Genomic DNA, 13,049 nt, shown 5'->3' with positions numbered 1-13,049 from the left:
CATTCTACCTGAATCTACCCCAATGTATATAGTTGGTTGCTAAGGAGCGGACAGGAAAACCAGTCGCCACGTCCTTAAAAACTGATGAGTCATCAGCTGTCATCGTGGATACCTGCTGACAGCTTCCGGCAAAAAAAATTGTGAAAAAACGCCATGCCCCCTCCCAAAGCCTTGTGGGATGTGTAGTTCATCAACAACTGGAGGGACAAAGATTGGGTACCCCAAAGCATTATTAAAAAAGTCCAAATCACCTGAGTGTATAACATTTATTTAATTAAAAGATACAATTTACAATATATAAAAGCTTGAGATATATACAATTTTAAATGTTAGGCTGAAGAGTGCATGTGTGGGCAGGAAATGTAGACACAGATCTGACTCACACAAATACAGTAACTGGGGTCTGCCTGTAAAGTGGCGCATCTGTACCATGTATAGAACCTGCTGCAGCAAACTGACGTTTATAAAGAAAATATATATATTTAAATTGATTTTCTCTGCAAGCTTTCTTTATTTTGTAAACAATGGCTTGGAGAGACAGTTTGTATGATGAGGCCACAATTTAGTGCACTTACAATTCTAGTGTCTCTTTGGCAGACTTTGGATGAAAATAATAAAGTTTTGCACCACAGTGAGCAAGCCTTATGTGAAGAGGTCAAATTATAGTACACTCAGGTCAAGATTATCAATTTATTTTTAGATAAAGTCTGGTGTCTCTTTCGCACACTTTGAATAGAAGTAATATGTGTGGAAATGTAACCAGCTGCTCATGTGCTAAAAAAGGCCTACACAGCTGATCTGTGGGAAGTAGGCCGGGAGATAACAGCTCCACAATCTGATGGAATAGGGTGGCTGTTCTCTACACTTTCATGATGGCTGCCTCTGGAGGGCATACTGCCTCATTTGGGGTTTTTCTCCCCCTCACTTTTCTCCTCTGCTCTATCTGGCACCCAAGTCATGTCAGTGACCTCATCATTATCATCATCATCATCATCATCATCATCATCATCATCATCATCATCATCATCCCCTCCATCCTCATCATCACTTGAGCCAACTTGGCAATACACTGTGGCTGGGGGAACATGACTGCCAATTTGTTGTTTATCAGTGTTCTACCTTCTCTGTAGGCTCATGTTACTCCCTTCCTCTACCTCAGAACCTACATCAGAATCAAGTAATGTCTGTGCATTTTCAAGAAGCAAGTGGCTGACTCTGTGTTCAAATAAGTAAGCTGGCCCCTCCATATATGATGCTGGGGCTAAGGCAGGACTAGCTGTGGACAAGCTGCAGTGGACTGGGCACTAGTGTCAACTTGGGTCATAAAGGAGGAGGTGGATGAGGATGGTTTAATAAGCCAGTCCACCATCTCCTATGCATGCTGTGGCTGGACGACACGAGCAGCATCCCTAAACTGAGACAAATGTGCCCTGTCGTGGACACAGACGTTTCTGGCCTCTTCATAGTGGCAAGGGAACATCTGCCTCTTCTTGTTGGCCTCCCAAACATGGTGGGTGGGGGGGGGGTCTATTACCCAAATTTGATAGCAACTGAAAAATGTGTAATTGGATGCACTTTTTTGAATGAAAAGGGGTGTTTGCTGTGCTCTAAATAGAGGATTGACATTGAAACAAATGTAAAATCTATAAAAATAAAATAAAACGTGGGGGAAAACCAGCATCGCAGTCAGAAAAACTGTGGCTGACAATTTAAAAGGGGGCACACCAGGGGGGACCAAAAAAAAAACATGCAGCAAAAAAAAGGGGGTATATATCACTGTATACAGCACTAAATGTTATGTAATGCTGTGTTAAAGTGGTTGTAAACCCATTACAACCACTTTAACCTACAGGTAAGCCTAGATTAAGGCTTACCTGTAGGTGCAAGAAATATCTCTTAAACCTATAAGGTTTAGGAGATATTTGCAGAAAATACTGACACTGATGTCTACTATATGCCTACTATATATTATATGTTTTTAGCTCATCAGAGATCCTGTTTTCTTTCTCATTCATGGTCCTTATGTTACTGATTTATGAGGAATCTGATCTATTCATCATATCTACTGGCATTCCACGTTGTGAACTCTGCTTGTTTTGACTACCTAGTAAGACAGGAGTCCATGTTTGGAGGTGAGGCCTCGTACACACGACCGAGGAACTCGACGGGCGAAACACATCGTTTTGCTCGTCGAGTTCCTTGTTAGGCTGTCGAGGATCTCGACAAGCCAATTTTCTCCATTCCCATCGAGGAAAAAGAGAACATTGGCTCGTCGAGTTCCTCGACAGTTTCCTCGTCGAAAAATGTACACACGACCGGTTTCCTCTGCAAAAAAAAAACAGTCGTGTGTACGAGGCCTGAGAGTAGCCATTCTTACAGGTGATGGGATCACTTTGAGTTTGAAGTTTAAACATCACCTGGTGAAGATTTCTGGAATTTGTTTTTTTGTCACTTTTTTGGAATGTGTTTCACAAATTTTGGACTTTATTTATCACATATATATTTTTATATTTATATTGTTTACATTTATTTTTTGCGCTGCACTATTTTCTTCTATATTTTGTAAATTTTGGGGATTTTGTGATTATCCTGTCAGTGTTCAGCTTGCATTACTGGGGGAGGGAAATTGTTTTTGCGCTGATTGCATCTTTAGTTTTTCTACATAGTGATTTTAATAATGCTTAACAATAAGAATTAAATATTCCTTTAAATATTGTCACTCTCTCGTTCCCCCCACCCCATTTTGTGTGGCCTGCCAGGTTGCGTGCTTGGATAGGGCTCTGGTATGGATATTGGGGGGACCCTCACGCCATTTTTTTTAAATTGTGGCACAGGGTTTCCCTTAAAATCCATACCAGATCTGAAGAGCCTGGTATGGATTTTAGGGGGGCCCCCACGTCATTTTTTTATTTTGTCAAAGTGTTCTCCTTAATATCCATACCAGACCAAAAGGGCCTGGTAATGGAATGGAAGGGACCCATGCCATTTTTTTCAATGATTTTTATGTATATTGCCGGGCAATACATTACAGCCGAGAACAGTTTTAACTGACATTTTTTCCTATACAAATGTAATTTTGCAGCTCTCATTCATAAAACTATGTACGGTCCTTAACGTATTGTGGGGGGTGGACTGAGCCATGATTGGCCAAAGGCACCCTGCCTTTGGCCAATCATGGCTGTCACAGCAGAGCGCGCTATCATTGGCCAAAGCATGCAGGTCAGGTGCATGCTTTGGCTAATCAGCAGCTGTCAATGCACTGCAATCTTACAATTGATTTTTTTTGTTTGTTTTTTTGTGCAATTTATGTCACCATTGTTTTTTCTTGCACATTTTTTTTTGTCAAGTTATGTCACCATTGTTTTTTCTTGCATTTTTTTTTTGTTTTTTTGTGCAATTTATGTCACCATTGTTTTTTCTTGCACATTTTTTTTTTTGTCAAGTTATGTCACCATTGTTTTTTCTTGCATTTTTTTTTGTTCTTTTGTTTTTTTGTGCAATTTATGTCACCATTGTTTTTTCTTGCACATTTTTTTTTTGTTTTTGTCAAGTTATGTCACCATTTTATTTTGGCGTGTTTTTTTCCTTTTTTGTTTTACCAAGTTGGTACGCCAAATGTTCCCCCCCCCCCCCAAGGAGTTGGTGTCCTTTCTAAATGACACATATTATTTGCTAAAATGTTTCATGCCTAATCACCACAGTATTAAAACACAATAGACAAGGTATTTCAGTAAATCAAATAACCATTTATTTTGGCCATAAACAAAAATAAATTACCTAGAACGGCAGCACTTGATGAGATAGCAACATACATGCAGACTTGTGTTCCAGACTGCACAGGCAACATAGTCAAGGAGAAAATGGCAAACCTTGAGGACCACATACCGAGAACTAAAAAGAACAACCACAAAAACAAAAACCAGGAGCAGCAGCAAGTGAGCCAATGGAGCCCAGGCTGTGGTAGTCCAAAAAGACCAAAGTTTTTGGGGGATCAAATGGAAGGCCGGGAATCATCTTCTCCTGTTCCTTGTAACCCTCCTTGCAGCCTGCATTGCAGCAGATCTTCCATGGCCCCGTCCACGGCCCCTTGCAGGTGGGGATGATGTGGCAGCAGGAGGAGTTAGCAGGTGTTGGGCAGGATGGGCCGGGTCACTCAGCTCAGTGTCATTGGTCAGCCAGCCCTGGTGCATCCATAAAAGGACCTGGTTAAACAGGTCCTTGGCACGCCTCTGATCGGCCTCCCCCGCTTGTGACATTTCGTGTGCCACGTAGGCACTGTAGGCCTCAGTGGGGTTGAGGGGGGCCCTCATTAAGGCGCTAGCCTCCCTTATCATCTCGAGGCTCTCATCCTCCACTTGCCTCCTGCGCCTCATTAGGCCTGCTTGCCTGACCCGGGGGGAGGGACTTGCCTGGTGGTGCTGACCCTGGGCCTGGGGCCCTGCTGACTGGTGCTGGGCCCGGCCTCCTCCTCCTGGCTGCCACTGACCCCTTCCTCCTGGCTGGCATGCATCTCCGCATCAGTAGCCTAAAAACCATGGCTGCTTACTTCTTCCTGTGGCAAAAAAAGGGACATGTTTTACAATTTGGCACAAGCAAATCACACACATTTTCATGCTCTAGACTGGTTTGTTTTATCTTACTTTAAACTTGAATAGACTCTCCTTCTGATCCCTGCACTTGGCATCCATGACCCCTATTTGTATGCCCATGACTTTTCTAGGCCATTTTTTCTTTTGGGATTACAAGATCAACTCAATAAACAAACAAGAATTAGCAGCCCAAAAAAATTTAGAAAAATACTCTACCTCATCAGAAGTGGAGAGTCGCAGATTTTGATGCATGCCAGCCAGCCCCTCACTGTACTCTTCCTGGCAGTGGTGATCCGTGGAAGGTCTGCTGCGATGCCGGCTGGAAGGAAGGCTTGACATTGATTGCCGGCCCTCCATTTGATCCCCCAAAAACTCCAGCTCTTGGTAGTACCACAGACTGGGCTCCGTTGACTCGCTTGCTGCTGCTCCTGATCTTTGTTCACGTAGTTCTCTTCTTTTGGTTCGGTATGCGGCCCTCAGGTTGTTCATTTTCTTCTTGACCATCTCGCCTGTGCAGCCGGGAACCCATGTCTGCATATATGTAGCAATCTCATCAAGTGCTGCCGTTCGTCGGTCCCGCTTCGAATAGTGGGGATGTTTTGTATCCCAAAGTAGGGGCATTTCCCTAAACTTTTCTATTAGGCGAGCAATAATTTCTTTACCCACGATCTGGTCCATGGTTTATTCTAATTTGCTTTGGCAATTTTCAAGCTTAACACTGTTAAAACAAAAATAAATAAGCATAAAAAAATGCACAGCATTCACATTGTAATAATATGTGGCCCCAGATTTATCAAGTACTATGCAAACACAGTGTCTCCTGCAGCTAAAATGTTGGCCAGCTCTGCCCATTGTTGTGACCAAAAATGAGTTCACATGCAGACCCTTTTTGAAATAAGTTTGCTAAATACGTGTAATCTAGAACCATCCACAATTTTTACTATTTTGACCATTCCTCAAGGCACTATTTCATGTGTACCTAGCATGCCCCTCATCATTCCTGACATATAAATACACTTCCTAATAACCTCTGGCCAACCAACACAGAACAATACTTGCATGATCACAATACACCTGGCAAAAAGTACAAATAGGTAGAGCATTCTTCACATCTAGATTTAAGTGATGTGTGAAAGCATTGTGAGAAGTAAATACCGTTTTGGGGACACAAGAAACATAAGTAGCGTTAAAAGGGTGCAAACAACAGACAAAACCCCAATCCCATGGCTCTCAAGTTTCTAGGCCTCTGCTGATCCCATGTTGTAATTTCTTACCTTATTATCTCTAGCTCCTCGTGAAGCACGATGAAATAATCTCCGCGTAACCTACGTAATCACGTAGGTTCCCTTTTATACACTCCGCGTGTGCGTGACACACCGCCTTCGTCACCTTTGCCATGCCCCCTAATCAATATTAACTCAAAAAATATGGCGTGAACTGTGTAACTTCTGTCAAATGTTCTAATAATCTCCGCGTAACCTACGTAATCACGTAGGTTCCCTTTATTAGACTCCGCGTGTGCGTGACACACCGCCTTCGTCACCTTTGCCATGCACCCTAATCAATGTTAACTTAAAAAATATGGCGTGAACTGTGTAACTTCTGTCAAATGTTCTAATAATCTCCGAGTAACCTACGTAATCACGTAGGTTCCCTTTAATAGACTCCGCGTGTGCGTGACACACCGCCTTCGTCACCTTTGCCATGCCCCCTAATCAATGTTAACTCAAACAATATGGCGTGAACTATGTTACTTCTGTGAAACGAGCGAATAATCTCCGCGTAACCTACGTAATCACGTCTTATTCATTCTCTACACTCCGCGTATGCATGAACCGCCGCCCTCGTCTCCGCCCATGACGGGACATTTCCTCTTTTCAATGCCCCTAATCTCTGTGGGAAGGAAAGATGGTGATGTTACACAAGCGTGCACGGAGCTCTCAGGCCGCAAGTGAAGTGACAGAGGCAGGAACGTCGCGATCCCGGCCAAAACGTTATAAGACCCCCAAACCGCAGGAAGGGGAAAATTATGGAGAAGGTGGCAAGGAGAATGCAGAGGATGTTCGGGATCACCAGGTCCAAGGAGCAGCTACGGAAGCGGTGGTCCGACTTGAAACTCCGTGAGCCACATCAATTGAACAAAATAAAAAAAACCTCAAAAAAAGTTTTTTTTTTGTTTGTGGGGGGGGGACAATTTTATTAGTTTAATGTTTGGTCAGGTACATTTCTACATCTGTATCCTTGGCCTGGTTGTACTTCTGAACACCTGTTGAAATATAATTTTTTTTAATAATATCATTTGCTTGGCCAACGAGTGTTAATAGGAAACCTCGTTCACATCAGATTGCTTCTCACAAATACGATGTTGGCCCAGGAACAACACACCTGGACATGCCTCTCTGGCCAAAAACATTGTTTGTAAACATTGTGTAAAAATATAGTTTTCTAAAATTTGAATCCTAGAATGGGAAATGCAAACAGTGCTACTAAGCAGGTGTTTTCATATCTGTAATCCAGAGCACCTGTGTCTCCCCCAAAATATTACACTAAAATTTGTATGGTCTCAGCTCCAAATTTTAAGGGGGGGACATCCATGTGTGTCACTTCGCTAAAAAGGGACCGAATCAGAGCTTGGCCTAGAAGTCATCCAAAAATGTAGGTTTGGGGTGATAAGACACAAAAAAATAATCAATTAAAGCCTCTAAACTTCTATGCAATGTGTGCGATTTCTGCTCTACAATATCTGTGTGCTGATGAGTAAACATATTGTTTTTGTGTTATTTATAGGGGAAAGAAGACGCCAGCATTTCGAGGAGGCAGAGAGGGCCAGACACGCCCGGAATCTGCCATCTGGCCATGTGGAGGAGGAGGAAGGAAGAGAGGAGGATGTGGAGGAGGAGGAAGGAAGAGAGGAGGATGTGGAGGAGGAGGAAGGAAGAGAGGAGGATGTGGAGGAGGAGGAGGAAGGAAGAGAGGAGGATGTGGAGGAGGAGGTGGAAGGAAGAGAGGAGGAAGGAAGAGAGGAGGATGGAGTCATTTTAAATTTGGTAGTTGTGGAGGATGAAGATGAATTTGAACAAGATGATTTTGGTGAATTTGAAGATGGTGGATTGATGGAAGAAGAAGAAGGAGGAGTCGTGGAGGATGAGGGGGAAGTGGTTCAAGAAGGAGGAGTTATTGAAGATGGAGAAGTGGTGGAGGAGGAGGAAATTTGCACACCATCAGGTCAGTGTCACCCCAGCTTTATAGGGCAAAACAGATGTAGATAGGGTTGCCACCTCTTCCCTTTAATCCCGAACACATATGGATTACACATGTTATGTGGCTAATGTAATGCAGATATGGCACCAGGTGAGTTAAATTACCACCTTTTAATCAGCCACATAACCTGTGTAATTAATATGTGTTCTGGTTTAAAGGGATGAGGTGGCAACCCTAGATGTAGATAGGCCGGTAAAATTGTTAATTTTATATTTTGGATTCATTTTGTAGGGGATGAAGTTGCTGTTCCGCATTTTTCTCGTGCAAGTGCGGGAATAATTATCCAGCAAGTGATGGAGTGCAGCAGTGAAATGGAGAATATGCGGCAACGGATGGTTCTCATGGAACAGAATGTGAGAAATGTAATTGTGGAGTGCTGCACCGAGCTGGACACTATGCGGCAAAGAATGCTGATTATAGAACAAAACTATAAAAACATCATTGACATGATGGGCCGTGTCAAAGACTGAACACCCCCCCCCCCCCCGCCCATCCCCCAACCTGTTTTAATTTTTGACTCAGCAACACGCCAAAATTTGAAGATGCACACACAGTATGTCAACATGTGCTATCTGCCATCACAGAATATCGAATATCTGTGCTTTGTGGGTACAACCCACTCCTCGATTCTCAATTAGTTTTCGAGGAAGGGTTTGCTCCCACAAAACACAGACATTGATCACCCATGATGGCAGATAGCACATGTCGCCCTTTGTCTGTGTTTCTATGTTGTAGAACTGACATTTGGCGAATTGCACTGAGTGGCCCAGATTCAAGTAGAATCGCGCAATATTTGCGTGGGCAAAGAGCAAATTTTTTTCTCTGCGCCCACGCAAATATTGCGCTTTGCCCGCGATTCACGGAGCAGTTGCTCCGTAAATTGCGCGGGCAATATGCTAAGCAGCCGGGCGCAAGGCTGCCTAATGTAAATGATCCCGCCGGGGGCGGGAATCATTTAAATTAGGCGCGCTCCCGCGCCGAGCGAACAGCGCATGCTCCGTCGGGAAACTTTCCCGACGTGCATTGCGGCAAATGACGTCGCAAGGACATCATTTGCTTCTAAGTGAACGTGAATGGCGTCCAGCGCCATTCACGGTTCACTTACGTAAACGACGTGAAATTTAAATTTCACGGGCGGGAGGCGCAGCTATACTTTAGCATTGGCTGCGCCTGCTACAGCAGGAGCAGCCTTATGCTAAAGGCGCCGTACGGAAACTCCGTACCTTGCGTGAGAAGGGCCCACGCAACTTTTGTGAATCGGTGGTAGTATGCAATTTGCATACTACACGCCGATCACAAAGGCCGCGCCCCCTAGCGGCCAACGCAAGAATGCAGCCTGGGATGTGAAGGCATAAGGAGGCTTATGTTTGTCACATCCTAGGCTGCATTCGGTGTAACGAGGTTCCTGAATCAGGAGCACTCGTTACACCGGAGCAAGTAAGCCCTTGCGCCGCGCAACCTATGGTTGCGCGGGCGCAAGTGCTTCTTGAATCTGGGCCAATGTGTGCATCTTCAAATTTTGGCGTGTTCCGGTGTGAAATCACACCATGACTGTTATTGTGAATGTAAAAGTGACACATTTGTCTTTTAAATTTTTTTTACATGTTATTTTTTTTCAAGCAAAAAAATGGTTTTACACACAGTAATCACACCTCCTTGATTAGTGACCACCGTGGGAAATCTCCCAGTACTGTGGTTATCAGGAAACAGGCAACCAGGAAGTGTCCAAAACAGAGAGGATTTACAGCAACATCAAAGCAAAAACGAAAAATGAGGACATGAAACCAGGACTGCAGCAAGACTGGGCTGTGACATGCTATGAGGACGTAAATCGCTATTATACGCTGCTGCACCCCATCGTGGACTTCTTAAAGGGACCGTGACCTGGTGTATTCCTGGCTATTATCCGATGTTTAGAAGTATCCTACAGTTATTTGAATAACGCTGTTATCAAATTACCTTGTGGTAAGCCTCAGTCCATATGGTGGCGGGTCACGACTGTCAATTATCTTCACACTGGGTGCTGCCTGGGTTGTAAATTTCGTTTATGGACTTTGTTATTGGATCTTTTTAACAATTTGTTCACGATTTATGCACTTATATGGTGCACATTTTTTCTGTGTTTCACGTGTAGAAGACACAAAGGACTTCACTGTTTATATTATTGTACTACTGGTTGGCGCAATTTTTCTTTCTTTTTATAAAAAAATGGCTTACAATCAACAAGCCTGAAAAATCAAAAAAAATTAAAATAAAAAATTTTTTTTTTTTTTTTTTTTTTTTAATTGGGTAACAAATCTATCCGAAAAATGTTACCAATCTTTTTTTTTAAATAAAAAACAAAAAAAAAAATTATAAAATAATTATTCAAAATTTAAAAAAAAAAATACGAAAAAAATATAAAAAAAAATAAAAAATTAAAAAATTTGGTTAACAAATATATTCAAAAAATGTTAGCAATATTTTTGATAATAATTCCAAAAAAAAATTTAGTAAAAAATAAAGAGATAAAAAATCTCAAACATATTTTGGGAAAAATAAATATAAAAAAATAAGACAAAATAAACATTTGGTTAAGTTTACAGTTGGGAAATAGAATATTTGTGTGAAAAATGGTACAATTGTACTACATTGTTTGTGAACACCAAAAAATTAAAAAAAACATTGTTTGGACAAAAAAAAAATATGAAAAAACACACAAAACCAAAAATGAAAAGCCTTGCAAACTAAAAATGTTGGCATGTTTGTTACTAAAAATCTTTTGAAAAATCAAGGAAAATGAAAAAGCTGAAAATAAAAAAAGCTTTTCCAAAATCCTAAAAATGAGTGGCTTTATTCTTTTATATGCTGAATACCCAGTTTGGAGATGAGTGAATAATGTGCAATTGTGTTTATTTACTAAAACCTGAACCCTACATTTGGCACTAGAAGTGCACTATTTTTGGTGAGAACCAGGAAGACAGATAAAAAGAGAAAAAGCAGTAATGACAAACAACTGTATAAAGTCCAATGGCGACCAGTGTCCAGCCCAGGGAGAGGATCTGAGAGTAGTCTTGCCTCAGAAACGCTGTTGGGTAGGTACGTCTGGGAGTGCCTGTGTAAAAAGTTGTGCAAAATGCAGCAGGCAAATACAATGGTGTTCAATTTATATTCCGCCAAGTGTATCGCTGTCAGGAAAAGGCGGAACCGGTTGGAGAGGATCCCAAAGGCATTCTCGACTACCCTCCGAGCCCTGGCCAACCGATAATTAAACACCCTCCTCTCTGAGGTGAGGGTCCTCTGGGGAAAAGGCCGCATGAGGTGAGGTCCAAGCCCGAAAGCTTCGTCCGCTAGGAACACAAACGGAAGTCCTTCCACATTATCTTCATCTGGTGGCAATGCCAGACCACCAGTTTGTAGACGATTGTAGAATTCAGTCCGTGAGAACACTCCCCCATCTGACAGCCGGCCATTCTTCCCCACGTCCACATATAGAAACTCATACTGTGCCGACACCACCGCCATCAACACAATACTATGATAACCCTTGTAGTTATAATAGTAGGACCCTGAGTGGGGTGGGGGCACAATGCGGACGTGTTTCCCATCTATTGCTCCACCGCAGTTCGGGAAATCCCACCGCTGGGCAAATTGGGAAGCCACAGACTGTCATTCCTGTGGTGTGGAGGGTAGCTGTGGGGACAAACAAATAAAGAGATTTAGTACTTTGGCACATAAACATTGCAAACAAAATACAAAAACCATCATTGTGCAACATCAACAACAGGATTCACATTTTCTACAAGCATTGTGAAGTGAGTATTTTTTTTCAAAAATATAGGCCCACTTAATTATCAGACTCCACATCCCTCTGATGATAAAGCAATAAACAATTTTCGGGGGGGGAGGAGGGGGGGGGCAGAGCTACAATGGATTAGCCAAAAAATCACCCAAAAATTGGCTAGGTGGGTTTGGGCCTAGGAAAGCATGCTGGACAGGTTTATGGTGGGTAAGGACAAAATATGCAGGTAGGCCCAAAACAAACATGTATAAAGGATAACAACATGCATGGAGAGAAAATGGAACATCCAACACACAGCAGATTACAATCTCATGGTTATTAGGGAATAATTTTTTTTTTGACTTTCTCACACATTTTTTAAAAAAAACATTGTGATGTTAACATGAGGAAACTTACCTTAATATACTCCTCCTTCAGAACACGTATGATGGTAGTACACGTCTCCGGTATGATGACCCCAAGCGACTCCCAGTCGCCAGGTACCGCAACGTGGCAATAAGCCTCTGCTCGGCCGTGATGGCTTGGCGCATCACAGTGTCCTGCCTCGTGATATAGGGGGACAGAAGATCCAGCAGACGGTTGAATACGGGGTCCGTCATGCGGAGAAAATTCCTAAAGTCATCAGGATTATTCTCCTGGAGTTCCCTAAGCAGAGGCATATGAGAAAACTGGTCATGCTGGCGCAACCAATTCTTGGCCCAGAAACGCCTCCTCCCACTGTTCCTGGCCAAACAACTGGTTCGCTGGACATGGCCATAAGCAATCCCATAACCAGCACCAATTCGCGAGAATCGATGCTGCTGCTCCATCATGGCTTCAAACCGGCCGGCTGGTCAGTCAAGAACACACTCCAACAGAAAGCACCCCCAAATCCAGCACAACCTGCTAAGAACGCACGACAAACAGATACGAGCGCACAGTACGCAGAAACGTGCTGAAAGCCTGTGCCCGAATGCCAACTGCGAACCCGCAAGCAAACGCACTGAACCCGAGAATACCTACTGTCAAAACGCGGAGACTGAAAAGCACGAATCGGCTCTAACCAAACCTTCACTAGCATGCGGTAACACGGAACTAGCAAAAGCGGAACAGAGGGCGGCGCCGTTGACTTTGGTCTTCCCCTTTATAGTGACGTCTTACGTGGTTTACGTTGCATACGTTCTGGTTCGCGGGGATTTTTATGCGCTAGTGTGTACGTTTCAGCGGACCAACAGATAAATCCGCCGATCCGCTGAAACCGATCCGCGGATAAATTTCAGCGGATGGATTCTATCGTGTGTATGGGGCCTTAACACTACACTAACATTCTACACTCAAGTCACAATAAGTGAACACACTAACTCGCTAGTAGACATGTGCAATTCGTTTTGTTTCTAATTCGTTTTTTTTACGAAGATTCAGAAATTCGTTAATTACGA

This window comes from Rana temporaria, chromosome 6 (genome assembly GCF_905171775.1).
Source record: "Rana temporaria chromosome 6, aRanTem1.1, whole genome shotgun sequence".
Classification (NCBI taxonomy): Eukaryota; Metazoa; Chordata; class Amphibia; order Anura; family Ranidae; genus Rana; species Rana temporaria.
This window is presented reverse-complemented; position numbering follows the sequence as displayed.